This window comes from Bos taurus, chromosome 1 (assembly GCF_002263795.3).
Source record: "Bos taurus isolate L1 Dominette 01449 registration number 42190680 breed Hereford chromosome 1, ARS-UCD2.0, whole genome shotgun sequence".
Taxonomy (NCBI): domain Eukaryota; kingdom Metazoa; phylum Chordata; class Mammalia; order Artiodactyla; family Bovidae; genus Bos; species Bos taurus.
In genome coordinates, this window is record NC_037328.1 from 153,023,047 (window position 1) to 153,043,646 (window position 20,600).

Sequence of the window (20,600 nt, forward strand, 5' to 3'; positions counted from 1 at the left end):
TGCAGTCACCATCTGTAGTGATTTTGGAGCCCAGAAAAATAAAGTCTGACACTGTTTCCACTGTTTCCCCATCTATTTCCCATGAAGTGGTGGGACCGGATGCCATGATCTTCGTTTTCTGAATGTTGAGCTTTAAGCCAACTTTTTCACTCTCCACTTTCACTTTCATCAAGAGGCTTTTGAGTTCCTCTTCACTTTCTGCCATAAGGGTGGTGTCATCTGCATATCTGAGGTTATTGATATTTCTTCCATCAATCTTGATTCCAGCTTGTGTTTCTTCCAGTCCAGCGTTTCTCATGATGTACTCTGCATAGAAGTTAAATAAACAGGGTGACAATATACAGCCTTGACGAACTCCTAGCACTTGCCCCAATTTCCATCTCCTAGAGTGCTGTGCCTGAAAGTCAGTGGCCATGGTGTGAGCGTGTGCACAGCAGGACAGACAGATGTGAAGACTACAGGGGGCTCTGGGTAGGGTTTAAATGTGGGCAAAAGACTTCTTGCTGAGCAGTTCATGCTGAAAGGAATTTAGTGTGTCCCTTGGTGAGTAGCCTGGGAGGGTAGCTGGAGATCTACCACTGCAGTGCTTCTCCCAAAATTGCTTTCAGGTTTTACAGTAACATGGATGCTATTTTGACGGCCAAGTTTTTGATGAACAAAGCAGTAAAACCACAAGAAGTACTTACATTTTCATCATGCAAGAGGAAAGAAAAATTTGGATCTCTGAGGTTTCTAATAAACCAGAAAAAAAACCCGGTTGTGTTAAATGCTAATCTCTTCTAATTGTCTGTCTTTCTGTCCTGATGTCTAACTGGAGGGTCAGTTCAGTTCAGTTGCTCGGTTGTGTCCGACTCTTTGTGACCCCATGAACCTCGTAGGTACAAGGGTATTGCATGCTCCTGGGAGGAAGCTACTCTTCCTTGCCCGTTGTCCAAACAATGGAAATTTCCTGGATTCCTTGCTGCAGTTTTCAAAGTTAATGGACATATGCTGACTTTTAAAAAGCTTGCTGTTACCAGGAGCAAAAAGAAGCACAAGAAAAAAATGCTTACCTTCAGATTCTCCAAGGTAGGCAAAAAATTCTTCCCAAAGAAATGAACAGCAGTAACAAAAATGCTCCCCTGTTCTTCATGAATCTGGATCCTGGCTCTCACACAGCAGGCGCCTAGGTCCTGGGCAGGGTTCAGAGACAGGAGGGTGGAAGGAGCACGAAAGGAGCTGGTCCTCAGGGCTGGGATGCAGCATCACATCAGATGCATCCTCCTGCCTGGCTCACCCCCTCCTTCCCACTCTTTCCTGCTCCCACAGCAGCTTCTCATTTTCTGAGTATTCAGGACGCGTCTCCCCCGTGCCCGTCCCCTTGCTGTCTTCTCCTCCCAGCTACCCCCATTCCATTCCTCTATCCATTAATATTCAACGAGAAGAATGCCTCCTCCAGGCAGCTCCCCACCCTGACTGTCGCAGATTATATTAGGTTTCCTTCCAGCGTGTTCTGCTACCAGCTTTATCACTGCATGAATCACAGGGTATAATACTCCTAATTGTGATCTCAGTCTCCCCCATGGTCACCTTGAGGCCAGACTGTCTCGTGTGTCTTTGGACAGCCATGCTCAGCACAGTGCCTGTTCCATACCAGGACAGCTGGATGAACAAAGGCTCTGAAATGCTTGATAATGAGTTTTAGGGTGTCAGCTGGAGCTCCTCAAGTCAATCATGCCCACCCGGAATTGTGACAACTGTAATATGGGTCTGTGCACTAGTTTTAAGATTTCCAAATGCCAACTGGATATCATACAGTAAACCAGGTTAAGAAACACCCCCTGACTAAAGGTTTACTTGCGTTGTATCCAACTGGAGTCATGTCAGTCCTCTCTGACGTCCTTAGATTTTTCGTGAGGAACAGAAGATGTTAATTGTCCTTTTATCACGTCAGGGCAATTTTTTGAGTGAGGAGGAGTAAGTAAAATCACCAGCTAATTTGCACATGATAAAAATAAAATCTTTTTTTATGTGATAGAAAGGTGAGGTGCCAATTTCATGTCATTGCCTATTCTTGTAGTCATTCAAGTTTCCTGAGCATCTGTTACACGCAGGGCAGTGCTTTAGGGCCCCAGATGTGGCAGTGAATGAGAGACACAAGATCGTCCTTTTGAAGTTGACCTCCTGTGGGTGAGAGATAGATAATAATCATTAAAAAATACACAAGAAAATATCTGATAACAGTGAGTGCTACTCAGAGAACAAAATCAAAGGGATGTGCTGGACAGAATCCTGATGTGAAAAGATACACGCAGCTCTGTGTTCATAGCAATGCTATCCACAACAGCCAAGATACAGAAGCAACCTAAGTGTCCATCGGCAGCTGAATGGATAAATAAGATGTGGTATATCTATACAATGGAACATTAATCAGCCATAAAAAAGAACAAAAGAATGTCACTTGCAGCAATATGGATGGGCCTGGCAACCCACTCCAGTGTTCTTGCCTGGAGAATCCCATGGATGGAGAAGCCTGGTAGGCTGCGGTCCATGGGGTCGCACAGAGTCAGACACAACTGAAGCGACTTAGCAATAGCAGCAGCAGCAGCAGAGATGATCACACCAAGTGAAGTAAGCCAGACAAAGACACATATCATATGATATCACTTATATGTGAAATTTAAAATATGAAACAAATGAGCTTATTTATGAAAGAGAAACATAACAAACATAGGGAATAGATTTGTGGTTGCCAAGGAGGGGTGGTGGGGGAGGGATGGTTTGGGAGTTTGGGATTAGCTGATGAAAACTATTATGTAGAGAATGGATAAACAACTTTTCTTAAGTTCTCTAAGGGCTTCCCTTGCAGCTCAGTCGGTAAAGAATCTGCCTGCAGTGCAGGAGACCTGGGTTCAATCCCTGGGTTGGGAAGATCCCCTGGAGAAGGAAATGGAAACCCGCTCCAGTATCCTTGTCTGGAAAATCTCATGGACAGGGGAGCCTGGTGGGCTGCAGTCCATGGGGTCGCAGAGTTGGGCACGACTGAGTGACTAACACACAGAACTATGAGAAAATTGGATAAAGGCCTACTGCACAGCGCAGGGAACTACACTCAATATCCTGCGATAAACCATAACGGAAAAGGAAAAAAGTATCGGTGGGAGGTATTACAGTGACTCTGTAGCAAGGAGAGTGAGGAGCTTATATTTAAGCTGACACTTAATGACAAAAATATTAGAATAAACAGCGACATCAAGAAGGCAAAATCAAGCAAAGGGCCCCGAACATGAACAAATACAGCATTTGTACTGTTCTTGTGTGTACACCGTCTGTCTTCTCCCCTGAGCTGCAGTCTCCACGACAGAAGGGACCATGTCTGTTTTATTTACCAACACGTCATACGCCCAGTGGCCAGCACAGCACCCGCCTGGCACAAAGCACCTGCTCATCATACATTACTGAATACCGAGTGGACCACTGCCCGCTGCGCGTCCCGCCTGAGACCAGGACTGTTCCTGCACGCGTGGGCCATGGGGCCTCAGCTTGGCAGAATGGAGCAAGGCAGAAGCTGGTTGCCTTTTAGCGTCTGGCAGTGAGAGAGCGCTGGGGACTCAGGGTCCAGGTGAGCAAGCCTCATCTCAGCCACGGCTTTCAAGGCTTCATGTTCAGGCTGCTTATCTGTTGTGTTTATGGGAATCTGAGATTGGTCTTGGCTGAATTCATTCTTATCACTCAGTTACACGTTAATTTCTGGGCAAAAGGAAGCTTCTAATTAAGAGTTCAAATCCCCCAAAAAGCCATATGCCAAGTTACATGTGTGAAAAAATCCCTGGCTGCCGTCTTTAGTATACGGATGATAGGGGCTAACTTGCATGCTGCTCTGGGCCAGCCAGGCTTCTAACTCAACCAGAACAACAACCACAGCAGCCACAAAACTCCCGTTGCTGCTGTTGGTTCTGGGGACCCAAATTCCATCTTTTTGTTTGATTTTTTTTTTCTTCTTCAAGAAAATTGCAGATACCAAGGGAACATTTCATGCAAGGATAGGCACAATAAAGGACATAAATGGTGAGGACAGAACGGAGGCAAGCGATTAACAAGAGGCGGCACAGACAAAACAGCCACACAGAAAAGGCCTTCACGGCCCAGACGACCACGAAGGTGTGGCCGCTCACCCAGAGCCAGACATCCTGGAGTGTGAGTCAAGGGGGCCTTAGGAAGCATCACTACAAACAAAGCTAGTGGAGGTGATGGAATTCCAGCTGAGCTAGTTCAAATCCTAAAAGATGATGCTGTGAAAGTGCTGCACTCAATATGTCAGTAAATCTGGAAAACTCAGTAGTGGCCACAGGACTGGAAAAGGTCAGTTTTCATTCCAAAGCCAAAGAAGGGCAAGGTCAAAGAATGTTCAAACTACCGCACAATTGCACTCATTTTGCATGCTTGTGGTGTTCAAAATCCTCCAATCTAGGCTTCAGCAGTATGTGAACCAAGAACTTCCAGATGTACAAGCTGGATTTAGAAAAGGAAGATGAACCATGCTAACATTCGTTGGATCACAGAGAAAGCAAGGGAATTCCAGAAAAACATCTGCTTCATTGACTATACTATGGCCTTGACTGTGTGGATCACAACAAATTGTGGGATATTCTTAAAGAGATAGGAATACAAGATCATCTTATCTGTCTCCTGAGAAACCTGTATGCAGGTCAAGCAGCAGCAAATAGAAGCTTACATGAAACAGCTGACTGGTTCTAAATTGGAAAAGGAGTATGACAAGGCTGTATATTGTCACCCTGCTTACTTATGTGCAGAGTGCATGCATGCATGCTCAGTCGCTTCAGTCATGTCCGACTCTTTGTGATCCCCATGAACTGTAGCCCGCCAGGCTCCTCTGTCCATGGGGATTCTCCAGGAAAGAATATAGAAGTGGGTTGCCATGCCCTCCTCCAGAAATGCAGAGTACATCATCTGATATGTCGGGCTGGATGAATCACAAGCTGGAATCAATATAGCCAGGAGAAGTATCAACAATCTCAGATATGCAGATAATAGCACTCTAATAGCAGAAAGTGAAGAGGAACTAGGAGCCTCTTGATGAGGGTGAAAGAGGGAAGTGAAAAAGTTGGCTTAAAACCCAGTGTTAAAAAAACTAAGATCACAGCATCTGGTCCCATTGCTTCATGGCAAATAGAAGAGGAAAAGTGGAAGCAGTGATAGATTTTATTGTCTTGGGCTCCAGAATCACTGTGGATGGTGACCGCAGCCTTGAAATTAGAAGATGCTTGCTTCTTGGAAGGAAAGCTATGACAAATACAGACAGCATATTAAAAAGCAGAGACATCATTTTGCCAGTAAAGGTCCAGCCAGTCAAAGCTATGGTTTTTCCAGTAGTCATGTATGGATATGACAGTTGGATCATGAAAAGGCTGAGTGCTGAAGAACTGATGCTTTCAAATTGTGGTGCTGGAGAAGACTTTTGTGATTCCCTTGGACAGCAAGGAGATCAAACTGGTCAATCCTAAAGGATATCAACCCTGAATTTTCATTGGACGGATTGATGATGAAACTGAAGCTCTAATACTTTGGCCACCTGATGCGAAGCATGGACTCATTGGAAAAGATCCTGATGGTGCAAAGATTGAAGGCAAAAGGAGAAGAAGGCAGCAAAGGATGAGATGGTTAGATAGCATCGCTGACTCAATGGACATGAATTTGAGCAAACTCTGGGAGATGGTGAAGGACAGGGAAGTCTCATGTTGCAGTCCATGGGGTCACAAAGAGTCAAACATGACTTAGCGACTGAACAACAACAATTTTATGGTTACTGCCTGAGATATTTAAGGTCTTTGGAGACTCTGGGCCTATTTCACTCTGTATCAAGTATCTTAAATTCTAACCAATCTTACATTAGGTATAATGTAGTTTGCTCTTGTTCCAAAACATTTGAAAGGATTTTTGTTTCAGCTAGCTAATGCTGGATAACGAATCACCTCAAAACTTGGTGGCTTGAAACAACGCATTGTCTTTCATGGGGTGGTTCTTCTCCAAGTAGGGTTAGCTTGGTGGGTGGGCAATTGTAATCATCTGAAGCACTGGCCGGGAACTCAGCTGAGGTTAAAATGTCTGGGATCCCTGGGCATCTGAGTCAGCTGGCGCGTGACTGGGGGTCCAGCTGGACTGCCACCCGGGGTGCCTGCTTCTTCTCCGTGCAGGCTTCTCTAGGTGGCCCTGGGCCTGGCCCACAGCGTGGTGGCTGAGTTCTAGCAGGACTGTTCCAAGAGTAAGCCTTCCGAGAGGGAAGAAGCGGTAGCTGTAGGATCAATTAAAATCTAGTTTTAGAATGGGCATAGCATTGCTTTCTCTGTATTTTGCTAGTCAAGGCAGTGACTGACCGTGTTGTTCAGTCGCTCAGTCATGTCCGGCTCTGCCTGGTCCACAGTTAATGTGGGAGAGACCTATGCAAGGGCGTAAGCACTGGGACATGTGACCATCTGGGTCATCGAAATGACAGTCTCCAACAAGTTTTTAAATAATTAGTATTTTCGTTCTTCAAAAAATCAAGCACAGGAATACTAGCAATTCCACTTCTGCATCTATATCCGAGACATTTGAGAGTAGTGATTTGATTGGCGCATCCACGTGCAAAGTGGCGTTGTTCATAGTAGCTAAAGGTGGAAACAACCCAGACGTCCTTAGATGGATGAACAGATAATCAAAATGTGGTCCATACATACAATGGAATATATTATTCAGTCTAAAAAAGGAAGGAAATTCTGATCCATGCTATAACACGGATGAATCTGAAGACATGCTGAATGACATAAGCCATTCATAAGTGGACAAGTAGTGCATGATTCTGCTTATATGAGGTCCTTAGGGTAGTCAAATTCATAGCGATGGAAAGTAGAATAGCACTTACAAACTGGAGAGAGGAAGGGATGGGAGTGATTGTTTAGTGGGTACCAAGTTTTTCAGTTTGGGAAGATGAAAAGATTCTGGAGATAGGGAATGATGATGGTTGCAAAATAATGTAAATGTACTTATTGAATATACTACTGAACTGTGTATTTGAAACTGGTTAAAATGCTAAATTTTATGTTATGTATGGCTTACCACAATAAAATGTAATTTTGAGTTTTATAAAAATAAAATATTCATCTTACATTTTTGGTTTCTATTATAGCTATGTAAGAATTGAATTGAGCTGCAGTTAACTATTTCTTTGCAGTTCAAAGTAGCGTGCATGGACTGGAAACACAGGCATCACTTGGGCACCTGTGAGATTGCAGAATCTCAGGCTGGAGCCCAGATCTACAGAATCAGAATCTGTATGTAGACAAGAACCTCAGATTTTTGGGATCTTATTAATGTTTGAGAAATACTGAATTACTTGACCTATGTTATGTTTTGTAGATATTCAATTAAACATGTATTGATTTTGAGAATATAATTTTGTTTTGCATTTTGGAGTCATGTTTTTATAAACCCTCAAAATTTTTCATGGGACTTGAAGACACTCCCAGGTGGTAGCCACGTTGCCTAGAGAACCTTGGGGATGAATTCATAAATCCTACACCTCGTCACATCCCCTTTGGCTCCAATCCTTCTTCCCCTCTCAGCTATGATTCTTCAGGCCACCTACCTGCTCTCGTAGGAGCTCTTCCCTGAGGGACCCCAGGCCTCAAGGCAGGTTTCAGGCATATCACATCCCAGACCTGGTTTGGAAGATAAAATCAACCCTGTCTCTTCTAATTACTAATCCACAAACTTTCCTACTGAAGAGGTAGTCTCAATTTAGCCTCTTTTTTTTTTTTTTTTTACTATTGACTATTCATGTAGTTGTGGAGAATGACTACAGTATTCATGTAGAAAAGTACACACACAAATTTACAACTCAATACATTTTCATTCACTAAACATTCTCCCATAACCATGCCTTCCTTCCTCCATGGGATCTTCCCAACCCCTCTCCTGCACTGCAGGCAGATTCTTTACCATCTGAGCCACCAGGGAAGCCAGCTTCGATCCCAGGGTTGGGAAGATACCTTGGAGGAGGGATGGGCTACCCACTCCAGTATTCTTGCCTGGAGAATCCCCATGGACAGAGGAGTCTGGCAGATTACAGTCCATGGGGTTGCAAATGACTTAAGCGACTAAGCAAAGCACAGAATACACATTCTCCCATAACCACCCCATAGATCAAGGAATAGAACATCACCAACACCCAGGAAACCTTTCTATTCTAATGAATGCTTCTTCTCCCCCAAAGTTAACCACTGTTTGAATTAACAACATTGTTTAGTTTTTACCGATTTTTATTCCTTACGTAGGGCTTCCACTTAGAAGAGGTGCTCAGCCACTGAGGTGGCTCAGTGGTAAAGAATCTGCCTGCCAATGAAGAAGATGCAGGAGACCTGCGTCAGGAAGATCCCCTGGAGGAGGGCATGGAAACCCACTCAGTATTCTTGCCTGGGGAATCCTGTGGACAGAGGAGCCTGGTAGGCTCCAGTCCACGGGGTTGCAGAGAGTCAGACAGGACTGAGCAACTAAACACATTCCTTATATAAACAGAATATTTTCTTTTATCTTCTCTCACTCAAATTGCCCTTCTGAGATTCAGCCATATTGTTGTGTGTAATTGTAGTTCATATTCTCACTGCTGTGCAGTGTTCCATTGTGAGAATACACCACAATTTTAAAAATCACGCTACTGTTGATGAGCATTTGGGCAGAGTCCAGTTTGTGTCTATTATAGCAGGGCAGCTAGGCACATCTTAGTACTTTTGCAGGGGGAAACATACATACACCACGCTTCTGTGGGAATTACTGGGGAGTGGAATTGCTGGGTCATTGGGTACGTCTTTGTTTAGCCCTGGTGATAGTTTCCCAAACTATTAACCCTATTCTTCATCTACAAAGACTCATCCTGCCCTCATTCTATCGCTTCTTAGAGTTGTGACAAATCTCAAACGTGACATTCTCTCTCAACTGCAAGATTTACAAATTTCTACCAAAACATCGGTGCTAACATTTCAAAATAAATAAATGCATCCATGAAATTCTCAGCAGTGGCAGAGGGAAAACGCGAAGAATCCAGATGACAGGTCTAATGCCAAGATGCGAAGCCGGTTTCCTTTGTTGCGCAGAGGGCTGGAAGCCTTTCTGCAAAAGCTGCTGCCAATCAAGCTCGCCGATCTTTGCAGGGCTAATTAACAGCACTTGGGCAAGCTGGGGGGACAGGCGGGCCTGCACCGTGATGCCAATGGGGCCAACCCAGGGCTTATGGCTAATTATAAACACAAAGAGCACTTAAAGGCTATGATTTGAAGAAGGAGAAAAAAAAAAAAAAAAACCCTGAACAAAACCAAGAAACCCTCTCCGGAATTCTAATGCCAGCATGCTTGTGATTGCATCGCTTGGGGGCAGGGGTGCCAGTAGAAATCTCCTGAGTGGACTAAATCACACAGCACCCTGTGTCGGGCAGCCACCCTCCCAAACACACCCAGGGGAAGGGCTTCCTTTGTGTCAGGCAGGAGCAGGAGGAAGTGTGTTGGTTTCGTTTCCAGGGACATCCTGGACCCAGCTTGATAAGCCCGTTTACACCAAGCATGGACGTGCAGACTGGGGCAGTCCAGAGTCCTGTGGGGTAGGTGTGGTGGGATTATCTGTGCAAGCTTTGATCCCCATTAGCTACAAACCACAAATAATCCATAAGGTATGCAAATCAGGTCCCAGAGAAGAGCACTTATTTGCAACTCCTGGAACCAAGCAGGGAGAAGCTGTGAGTGTTTGCCAAGGAAGAAAGCAATTCTTGCACACCTCATTGCAGAAGCTTGTCTGATGAGGCGAAAACCCTGGGCTGCTGGGAGGGAAAATGAAGCTGGAACTGGAGGCAGCTTTCATGCCCATAGGTCATCCGGAAGAGCGTCCACACAGTTCAGGCGTGTGCTGTGATTGGATGTGAAATGGAGGAATCAGATATGAACGCCTTTCCCCGGTTTTCCCATCCCTTGGGGCGCCCCCTGGCTCAGGCCCTAATGAGCTCTGCATGTACCCCCTTGGCTCTCCCCGAGGCTTTGAGCAGCTACCAGGACAATCTAGGGCCCCCAAAACTGGGGTGTGGGGTGGGGGAAGAAGCTAGGCGGGGGGGAGGGAACAGAAGAAACAGAACTTTTACTTTAAAGGATAGTGGAAAGCTGTTTGCACGAATACTCTTGCCCACTCTTGAGCAGGAGGTCTTGATTTTATCTGATCCACGGATCCTTTTGGCAGTCCAGTGAAGCCTCTGGACTCCTTTGCACAACAGATTTTGAAATGCGTAAGTGAAAAGTGAAAGTGAAAGGTGTTCAGTCCTGTCTGACTCTTTAGGACTCCATGGACTATAAACCCATGAAATTCTCTAGGCCAGAACACTGGAGTGGGTAAAACATACTATATAAAACAAAATATATATATACTGTACAGCACAGGGAACTATATTCAATATCCTACAATAAACCATAATTGAAAAAATATGAAAAAGAATATATATATAATGTATATACAAACGAATCACTTTGACGTACACCAGAAACTAACACAATATTGTCAATCATCTATATTCCAAAATAAATGAGTGAATTAATTAAAAAATATAGTGTTATACTGTCTAGCTATCAAAATATTTAAAATATAATATGGTACCAAAAGTGCTTCTTTACTAACACATGAGATATTGAGATCCAGTAGCAGATCCACTGACTACAATAGTTTTAAAGCAATGATGAGCATAAGCAATATTTTAAGATATCTACCATGTAACTGTAATATAGCATAAAAATATCTGTGATTTCACTTAGTCACAGGTGTTACTAACATCCCTATTGTGTGTAATTTACATGTAGAATGAAGGAAATGTGAAATTTCAGTTACAGTTTAAAAATTCTCCAAGCCAGGCTTCAGCAATACGTGAACCGTGAACTTCCAGATGTTCAAGCTGGTTTTAGAAAAGGCAGAGGAACCAGAGATCAAATTGCCAACATCTGCTGGATCATCAAAAAAGCAAGAGAGTTTGAGAAAAACATCTATTTCTGCTTTCTTGACTATGCCAAAGCCTTTGACTGTGTGGATCACAATAAACTGTGGAAAATTCTGAAAGAGATGGGAATACCAGACCACCTGACCTGCCTCTTGAGAAACCTATATGCAGGTCAGGAAGCAACAGTTAGAACTGGCCATGGAACAACAGACTGGTTCCAAATAGGAAAAGGAGTACGTCAAGGCTGTATATTGTCACCCTGCTTATTTAACTTATATGCAGAGTACATCATGAGAAATGCTGGGCTGGAAGAAGCACAGGCTGGAATCAAAATTTCCATGAGAAATATCAATAACCTCAGATATGCAGATGACACCACCCTTATGGCAGAAAGTGAAGAGGAACTAAAAACACTCTTGATGAAAGTGAAAGAGGAGAGTGAAAAAGTTGGCTTAAAGCTCAACATTCAGAAAACTAAGATCGTGGCACCTGGTCCCATCACTTCATGGGAAATAGATGGGGAAACAGTGGAAACAGTGTCAGACTTTATTTTTTGGGACTCCAAAATCACTGCAGATGGTGATTGCAGTCATGAAATTAAAAGACACTTACTCTTTGGAAGGAAAGTTATGACCAACCTAGATAGCATATTCAAAAGCAGAGACATTACTTTGCCAACAAATGTCCGTCTAGTCAAGGCTTTGGTTTTTCTGGTGGTCATGTATGGATGTGAGAGTTGGACTGTGAAGAAAGCTGAGCGCTGAAGAATTGATGCTTTTGAACTGTGGTGTTGGAGAAGACTCTTGAAAGTCCCTGGACTGCAAAGAGATCCAACCAGTCCATTCTAAAGGAGATCAGTGGGTGTTCATTGGAAGGCTGATGTTAAAGCTGAAACTCCAGTACTTTGGCCACGTCATGCGAAGAGTTGACTCATTGTAAAAGACTCTGATGCTGGGAGGGATTGGGGGCAGGAGGAAAAGGGGACGACAGAGAATGAGATGGCTGGATGGCATCTCCGACTTGATGGACATGAGTTGGAATAAACTCTGGGAGTTGGTGATGGACAGGGAGGTCTGGCGTGCTGCAATTCATGAGGTCGCAAAGAGTTGGACATGACTGAGCGACTGAACTGAACTGAAAGATAAAGATGTACCTTTTCCCATCCAACTTTATAAATTTTCTGAATTCTGAAGAACCTCAATGAATTTTAAAATTGAATTTTAAAAGATATATTCAAGATCACTAATGTATGTTTCCCTTGCTTCAAAAGACCTAATAACAACAATTTAAAATAATTCTTAGGAAAAATGTATTCCTACGGACAGTGACATTGTAGAAAGACTGGTGCGGTTACCGCCCTCTCTGAAAGCGCAACCTTCCGGCACAGAGGCCGGTGCCGAGCCCCGATGCAGCACTGCTCCTTCAGGAGACCAACTGACCGCTTGACGGCAACTTGTCCTCACAGCAACAGACCCTATTCTGGGTGTGGGTCTGCCTTTCATACCCGCAGAGCCTCATGGAGTACCATCTTCCAGGGGCATCTTTTTTTTTTTTTTAAGTCATTGGTGTCGTGTTTTCCACATAATATCCACTAATGCCATCAAGAGCTATGGAGGCACAACATTTCTTAAAATGAATCCATAGGAAATCCCAAAGCCTTTGGGGCTGGGCTTTATTAGGCTGAATTGACCACGAGGTAGACCCAGGCTTCTTGGGTGGAAAGGATGGTCTGCCAGCCCAATTCTCCTTCAGTAAGGAAACTCTTATATCCTCAGCTGATAGAAATGTTGCTGGCAGACAGCCCTTACCTGTTAGTCCCCTTTGGGCACTGCCTTGTTTGAACAGGGCCACCTCACCCAAAGTTGTGTCTCCTTCTAAAAGCTGACTGACCCAGGGGTGGAAAGCATTGGCCTCTGCCCCAACTGGGAACTAATCAAAAAGGTTTTCTCAGCCTCAGAACTCCCTGTGGGTTGGACTGAGGCCTTCATAGCCCAGTTTTTCCCTCTGCCCAGTTCTTCTCCCGTCTGTAGGTCTGACCCAAGGGCTTTTCCTAATAAAACCTCTGCATGCTTATCTCCCATGTCGGAGTCTGCTTCCCGGTGAACCTGACTGATAACACTTTTGGTTCGTGCTTGGCTCATAATTTACAGATTCTTTCACCTAGAATTTTACTCCAAAGGGTGGTCACTGCTGTTCTATTACTTTGACATTTTCTTCTAAGCTGTGGACAGTCATCAATCTGCGAGTTTTGAAGCTGGTACTTTTGATCTTCACACATAGAGGCAATGACACCTGTGATGACTACTAACTGGCCACTGAGCCTGTGAGAGGCCATTGGCTGTGCCTTGCATCCCATCCCAGAGATATTAAATATGAAGAAAGTTCTTCTCTACCAAGGTTGCCTTTGCATTTTCCTGAGTTTCTTTTAGGTTTAAAAGTCTCAGGTAACCTCATAGCTTAGGCCTTTACTCCACAGCCTTGTCCGGCTTGGTCTTGGGTGGTGGCCTCCTTTCTTGGTGACCAAGGGTACTAATTAGTCTGTTTCCTTGCCCTGACCTGTGCCCAAGGGCCCCTGGGAACCTCGGGCCTAACCTCACTTCTGGCAGCTCTCCTGACACCTGGCTGTGGCTTGGAGCACCCAGTCTTTGGCCGTCGAATGCAGGTCCCTGCACCCCTCGCCATAGTGACCTCTCCCACCAGCCTTCTCTACTGTCACTGGAGTCCCCCAGGGCCCTTGCTCTGTCCAGGTGAGCCCCGCCACCGTTTCTACTCCCTGGAGGCCACCCCACATGGGCACATAACGCTGGGAGAGCTCCTGCCTCCTAGCACTCCGGGGGAGAAGCAGGGCTTTTTTCAGACCCTCAACCCTAACTCTTGCCTTTCCTCTTTCACTGTTTCATTACTGAGGAGGCACAGGACCAGAGCCTGCATCCAGGAATACGCACCTGCACTCACTTTCTTACCCCTCTCGAATCCTTCTCCTTCCTACCTTGTACACTTGTTTCTTCAAGTACAGAAAACTGTTTTCTGTAATGTCTCATGTCTTCTCGAGTGTAGGATCCACAGAGGAAAGCAATAGAATGGGGAAGGCTAGAGATGTCTTCAAGAAAAATTAGTGATACAAGGGAGCATCTCATGCAAAGATGGGCACAATAAAGGACAGAAATGGTATGGACCTAACAGAAGTGGAGGATGTTAAGAAGAGGTGGCAAGAATACACAGAACTGTACAAAAAAGGTCTTCATGACCTAGATAACCACAATGGTGTGATCACTCACCTAGAGCCAGACATCCTGGAATGTGAAGTCAAGTGGGCCTTAGGAAGCATCACTATGAACAAAGCTAGTGGAGGTGATGGACTTCCAGTGGAGCTATTTCAAATCTTAAAATATGATGATGATGCTGTGAAAGTGCTGTACTCAATATACCCACAAAATTTGGAAAACTCAGCAGTGGCCACATGACTGCAAGAGGTCAGTTTTCATTCCAATCCCAAAGAAAGGCAATGCCAAAGAATGTTCAAACTACCACACAATTGCACTCATCTCACACATTAGCAAAGTAATGCTCAAAATTCTCCAAGCCAAACTTCAGCAATACATGAAGTGTGAACTTCCAGATGTTCAAGCTGGATTTAGAAAAGGCAGAGGAACCAGAGATCAAATCGCCAACATCTGTTGGATCATTGAAAAAGCAAGAGAGTTCCAGAAAAACATCTACTTCTGCTTTATTGCTTATGCCAAAGCCTTTGACTGTGTGGATCACAACAAACTGGAAAATTCTGAAAAAGATGGGAATACCAGACCACCTTACCTACCTCCTCAGAAATCTGTATGCAGGTCAAGAAGCAATAGTTAAACTGGAAATTGAATAACAGACTGGTTCCAATTCAGGAAAGGAGTACGTCAAGGTTGTATATTGTCACCCTGCTTATTTAACTTATATGCAGAGCATATCATATGAAATGCCAGGCTGAATGAAACACAAGCTGGAATTGAGACTACCAGGAGAAATATCAATAACCTCAGACATGCAGATGACACCACCCTTATGGCAGAAAGTGAAGAAGAACTAAAGAGCCTCTTGATGAAAGTGAAAGAGGCGAGTGAAAAAGTTGGCTCAACATTCAGAAAACTAAGATCATGGCATCTGGTCCAATCACTTCATGAGAAATAGATGGGAAAACAATGGAAACAGTGACAGACTTTATTTTTGGGGCTCCAAAGTCACTGCAGATGGTGACTGCAGCCTTGAAATTAAAAGATGCTTGCTCCTTGGAAGAAAAGCTATGACCAACCTAGACAGCATTTTAAAAAGCAGAGACATTACTTTGCCAACAAAGGTCTGTCTAGTCAAAGCTATGGCTTTTCCAGTAGTCATGTATGGATAGAAAGTTGAACTATAAAGAAAGCTGAGCACTGAAGAATTGATGCTTTTGAACTGTGGTGTTAGAGAAGACTCTTGAGATTCCCTTGGACTGCAAGGAGAACCAACCAGTCCAGCCTAAAGGAAATCAGTCCTGAATCATTGGAAGGACTGATGCTGAAGGTGAAACTCCAATACTTTGACCACCTTGATGTTAAGAACTGACTCATTTGAAAAGACCCTGATGCTGGGAAAGATCGAAGGCGGGAGGAGAAGGGGACAACAGAGGATGAGATGGTTGGATGGCATCACTGACTCAATGGACATGATTTTGAGCAAGCTATGGGAGTTGGTGATTGGCAGGGAGGCCTGTTGTACTGCAGTCCATGGGGTTGCAAAGAGTCAGACATGACTGAGCGACTGAACTAAACTGAATTGAGGGTCCACAGCATGAATCTCTATAGTAAACTGCTGCTGCTGCTGCTAAGTTGCTTCAGTCGTGTCAACTCTGTGTGACCCCATAGACGGCAGCCCACCAGGCTCCCCCGTCCCTGGGATTCTCCAGGCAAGAACGCTGGAGTGGGTTGCCATTTCCTTCTCCAATGCTAGTCCTCCAGAATTGACTCTTCATATTTAAGCCCTAGTTTCTGGAATTCTGAGCAACCTAACTTCCTTTCTTCCCTTTCCTCTTCCCCCTCTTCCTCCTTCTCCTTCTTCTGAGAGCTTCACAAAGCCCAACCTTTGCAATAAAAAAAAAAAAAACACTACTTTGCTGTGAGTTAAAAATTCCGTTTGGCAATTTAGTGGATTTACTTGAATTAGGTTGTATCAAAATATTTTCCCAACTACAGATATGTGTCACACTTTGTTCCCTGCAGAGAATCTATTCTCTATTCTAAGCCCATGGAACATTTGCTAAGAGTGATCAGCTATTAGGCCACAAGAAAAATTTTAACATATTCCAAGAAGAAGAAATCACGCAGGCTACAATCTTGGACCAAAATACAGAGAAAGTATGTGTGATTGCCAAAACCTTAAAAAGAAAGGAAAAAACCCCATCACACTCCTACATAACTTTTAGATCAAAGAGAAAACAAAACTGCAATTACAGATTATTTAGAAAACAATGATAACAAGAACATTACATAAGCGAGAAGGTCAAGGTTGTACACATAGAACAATTAGGAGTTTTAAAGCTTTTACAATTAAATAAGTTAAAAAAGAACATAAATTAACTGTTCAACTAGAAGTTAAGAAGAGAGCCAAGAAAATATGACTAAGAAAAGTAGGAAGTAGGAACTGATCAGGATTAAAACAGAATAGCTTTTAGAAAAGAGAAGTAAGGTAAGTCAGAGATATTTGCTTAAAATACAAGAAAAATAGAAAAAACTGTTGCAAAGCTAATCAAGAAAAAAAAGGAAAAAATAAAAAGTATGAAATGAGGAAAGAAATATAACCATAGATAAAGGACAGCTTCACAGGCTTTATATGTAGATTATTGTGTTGAACTCGGAGTAAGAGTTGTAAAATCTGGGTAAAATGAATGATTTTATAACAACACATAAAATATTAAAATTTATCAAGGATGAAGAAGGTATAAATATGCTCACAACCATAGAAGACATTTTAAAACTTGTCAAGACACTCCCAAGATGTGCCTAGATTTTATAAGCTAATTCCACTAGAACTCCATGGAGCATATAACTATCATGGGATTTAGACTATTCCAGAGCACTGAAAAAGATGGAGAGTAATTCACTTAATTTTACTAGACTAGCATAATCTATTTTTTTTAGTTCATTGGTATATATATATATATATTTTTTTAACTTTTTACTTTTTATTGGGGTATATTCGATTAACAAACAATGCTGTAATAGCTTCAGCTGAAGAATGAAGGGAATCAGCCATACATATACATGTGTCCATTCTCCCCAAACTACCCTCCCATCCAGCCCACCACATAACATTGAGTAGAGTTCCACATCCCCTACAGCAGGTCCTTGTCGGTTATTCGTTTTAAATACAGCAGTGTGTACATGACTCACATAATCTTGGTATAAAACTTGTAGCAGAAATCTACTGCCATCTCAGATACAAATATAGTCCTAAGAATCATAAAAAGCAAAGCACAATATTCCATCAGAAGAACAATATAATGAGTAAAGTTTTTTCTTAAGAATGCAGAAGTAGCTCAATAATGAAAAAAATCACAGACATTATTGGGGGAGGGGGTAAGCTGGCACAGCGTTTTGGAAGGGTAACTTGGTAGAATCTATTACATTTAGACATGCATCTAGTCTGTGGCTTAGCAATACCGTTTATAGTTATTTGTGTCCTAAAGAAACACTTTCATAACAAGCACAAGGATGTCTGCAAGAATATTTACTGTAGCAGAGTTTCTTTATAAAAAAAGAGAAAGAAACAATATTTATCAGTAAGGGAATGACTAAATCTCAGTGTTTAAAAAGTATGTATTGGGAGAAAGGGGGAATAAATTAGGAATTTGGGATTAAAATATACAGAGAAGGCAATGGCACCCCACTCCAGTACTCTTGCCTGGAAAATCCCATGGACGGAGGAGCCTGGTGGGCTGCAGTCCACGGGGTCGCTAAGTCGGACACGACGGAGCGACTCCACTTTCACCTTTTGCTTTCATGCACTGGAGAAGGAAATGGCAACGCACTCCAGCGTTCTTGCCTGGAGAATCCCAGGGACAGGGGAGTCTGGTGGGCTGCCGTCTATGGGGTTGCACAAAATTGGACATGACTGAAGTGACTTAGCAACTACTATAAATAAAACAGGTAAACAACAGAGACCTACTGTATAGCACAGGTAACTATACTTAATATCTTATAATAATCTAGAATGGAAAAGAATCTGAAAAAGAATATATATATATATATATATATATATATATATATATATATATATATGGACTCCCCTGGCCATCCACTGGTTAAGACTTTGCCTTCCAATGCTGTGTGTGTGGTTTTGATCTCTGGTGGGGGAACTAAGATTCCACATGCTTTGTGGCCAAAAACAAACAAAATATAAAACAGAAACAAATATTTTAACAAATTCAATAAAGACTATTAAAATGGTCCACATCAAGAAAAAAAAATATATATATATAATTGAATCACTTTGCTGTACACCTGAACCTAACACAATATTGTAAATCAACTATATTTCAATAAAAATTAAATAAAGAATGTGTTACAGTATATGTACTGAAAAAAAAACCTTTGACACACATTAAGTAAAAAACAAAACAAAACAAAAATTTGTGGGTTAAATCATATTATAGAAAAATTCCACTCATATTGAAAAACAAAACTATATACTTATGTATCTACATGTGTATCTGTAAATTAATATAAATATCTTTTTATAGAAGATATCCAGGTTATAATTTTGTGGATGAAATGGGGTCAGTGGAGATAGCAATAGCTGCCAAAATATGGAACTCTTGTATCTTCTGTATATTTCTATACCATTTAACATTTTTACAATGAAAATATGATCAAATATTACTTGAGTAACTGAAATAATAAAAGAATCCTATTAAATATGTTATAATACTTCATCTCATCAATAGCCAAAAGAGAAAAGCTATCTTCTTTGTATTCTATTTATTCCTTAAAAAAACATGGTAAATAAGGAAAAGAAGAAAACTTTTAAACAAACAGGATCAATAATATCTTTCTTAAACTGACAGTCATCATCATACTTAACAGTAAAAGATTTAATTATTACTTAGTAAAGTCAAGAATAAAACTCAGGGTTCCAATCAAGATGGTGGAGTAGAAGAATGTGGAACACACCTCCTCTCACAATCACATCAAAAATACATCTACAAATGGAACAATTGTCAGAGGACACCTACTGAATACTAGCAGAAGACCTCAGATTCCTGGAAGGATGATAAAAATCTTCACATAGCCAGGTCGGGTGAAAGAAAAAAAAAAAAGGAGGAAGCAGGACAGGACTTGTACCCCTGAGAGAGAGCTGGACAAATGTAAATTTCTCACGCTCTGGAAAGCTCCCTCAACCAGGGGGGTGATAGGCGAGGACAGAAAGGAAGCTTCAGCGGCTCAGAGGAAAATGCAACAACTGGTCTATTGCAGACAGAACAGAGCGAGACCCGCGCAGGCCATCTGGTCCACCCCCTTGCGTGTCCCAGCCTGAGACGCACATCCACTGGCACAGGTGGGGGCCGGGAGCTGAGACTTGGGGCCTAGAGGACAGACCTGGGGAGATGAGCTGGCTGCTCAGAGACAGTGCGAAGGGGCTGGCGTGTGGTACGGCCATAACCAGGGGTGTTCATGGAAGAAGCCCATCCCACCATAGAAGCAAAGCACCATTGTTAAGTGGAGCACAGAGCAGGGGCAGTGGAGAGGCTGCCCTCGCACCCCTTTCTCCACACCACAGCCGCTGCCTCTGCGGGCTCCAGAAGAGCATGCCCCAGCCACCACCTTGGGGGTTCCTGCCCCAGAGACCTCCCACACTCCAGTCGTTGCCTCAGTGGGCTCTGGGAGCAGATACCAGCAGGTTGCCCAGGCACAGAGATGGGAATGAAATCACAGCTAAGCCCCAGGTAACTTAAGAAGCAGGACTGAAATCTTTCTGTACAACATCATGAACCGTGGATTTACGCCTTTGCTGCGAGCTCTGTAAACGGTACCCGCGTGACATCCAAGGAAACAACGGGTACTCCCAGGGCAGGGGTGGGTCTGGCCTCAGCAGCTGTGGGCTTTGTGGGCACGTACGCATGGCGCCTGGGCTAGACCAGGGTCTGAGCTGCCTCCGTGGCTCCCACAGGAGGTCCAGGTGTGTGACTACTGTGGTCCTAGGACCCGACTCTAGTGGCTTTGTGCTGGTGGCCTTGGGAAAACAATGCCTGAGGGACACCAGGGTCCACTGCCAGCATTCCCATGGTTGAGGTGGAACCAAGGGCAGTGCCGACAATGGTGTACTTTGCAAGCCTGCACAGTGAGTGACAGCTGACACCACAGAGCACACTCAGGGGTGAGCGGCTCTGGCAGGGGAATACTTAGTGGCTCCTCTCCCAGTAGGAGAGTTCCAATCCCACCTACTTTATACTGCAGCTCAGAAATGCAGCATAGAGACAGGTCTGGGGGCTTCTGCTCCAACACATAGGGAGCAGACCTTGTCCCTGACAGGGCGGTGACAACCACAGAGCAAAGAGGAGGCCCTGCTCAATATCCAGTGC